This window comes from Pundamilia nyererei, unplaced genomic scaffold, assembly GCF_000239375.1.
Source record: "Pundamilia nyererei isolate P.nyererei 1_Seehausen unplaced genomic scaffold, PunNye1.0 scaffold00266, whole genome shotgun sequence".
NCBI classification, from domain to species: Eukaryota; Metazoa; Chordata; class Actinopteri; order Cichliformes; family Cichlidae; genus Pundamilia; species Pundamilia nyererei.
This window is the reverse complement of record NW_005187667.1, coordinates 437,326-439,063: the sequence shown is the minus strand read 5'-3', so window position 1 is coordinate 439,063 and position 1,738 is coordinate 437,326.

The following is a 1,738-nucleotide window of genomic DNA, read 5'->3' as shown; positions in this document are numbered from 1 at the left end:
AATGGACCGGAGCCTCCTGCCTGAGGGGAGCAGGTCAAACAGACTGTGTCCAGGGTGAGAAGGGTCAGCTGAGATCCGAGCTGCACGCCGCAATGTCCTGGAGGTGTACAGGTCCTGCAGAGATGGGAGTCTGCAGCCAATCACCTTCTCAGCAGAGCGCACAACACGCACAAAACAGTCGACCTCGATCAGAGTCAGCAGACATGAAGATCGTTCAGAGAAAACCAGCTGCATCCCTGCTGCTCGCTCAGGTGTGCAAACGTTTTTCACACCTGTGGGGTCGGTCAGTCTGACCCAACAGGTGCAGTTACAGGGCTGACACACTAGAGGGAGCCACGCAAAGCTGTGGGTCCGTCAGCCTCCTGCAGATTTGAGCTCTTCTACAATGTTTGTGGAAATGTGTGAAGATGATGCAGCAGGAAGCGAGTTTCTCACTTCATCATAAAGAGAGCGCGACCAGAATGGCTGTAGGTGGAGCAGGTCACCTACTAATAAGAGGGCTGGTGGTTTGATCCCCACCTGCTCCACCCACATGCATCCTTCCTCTCTGATGCCTCCATCGGAGTGTGAATGTTAGAAGCAGCGGTGCGTTTACCAAACATCGCCTGCTGCGGTCCGACGCAGCGACACCAGAGCGACCCTCTCTACTCCCACCAAGCTGAGCAGCTTTTATTTGACTCGTGTTTCTGACGTGAATCCACAAAACAAACAGATTCCAGGTTCCCTCGTACGTCTGCCTCTCTCACCTGAGTCTGCAGCAGAGTCAGTGTGAGGTCAGGTGACCCACGGAGACGACTTCAGGTTACTGAGGAAGCCTTCAGCGCCGCGCTGAGGCTCGTGTCAGCAGCTCGGATCGAGAAGTCGCTGCAGAAACGTACATTTTTACTTCCACATCGTCAAAACTGGAATTAGAGATTGAGTCAGCAGGAGCGCTGAAAGATTTCTACAGCGCCATCAAAACAGGAACGCCGAGGCCGCTGATCACACAGAATACCGGCCCTCAGTGTAAACTGAAACAGCCACGTCTCCTGTCAAACAGCCATGAGGTCAAAGATTAAGTTAATGGGACTGAAGGATCCACGCATTGGACAGAGAAACAGAGGCTCCACCGCGAGTCGGCCGCATGGACTCAGGTGACCTCATGGTGGCCATGTCCACCTCCTGTATACTAACTACGTGTCCACATACTTTTGGTACATTTTTCTTTTTTGTTTTCATCACTCGCTCCGACTGATCGTGACCTCAGTACTGATTGTTATTTATTAACCATTAACCTGGTTTAAAATTAAAACCTGAGCTCATTTTCTGGACTGTGGTTTTTCTCAGGTCGCCTGTGTCAGACCTCATGCACCGTTTTCTTTTCTTGGCACCGCGGTTGAAACTGAGTTTGATCAACAGGAAGTAGAACAGGAAGTGTGGTTTGTTTCCTCTCAGCGCTGCTGATTAATGACCAGAACAAAAAGCAGCTGGTTCATGCTCGCTGCAGGCGCCACATCGCACGTACCAACCAAAAACACAACATCTGCAACCAAAAACAACATCTGCAACCAAAAACAACATCTGCAACCAAAAACAACATCTGCAACTAAACACAACATCTGCAAACCAAAAACACAACATCTGCAACTAAACAACATCTGCAACCAAAAACATCTGCAACCAAAAACAACATCTGCAACTAAACACAACATCTGCAACCAAACAACATCTGCAACTAAACATAACATCTGCAACCAAA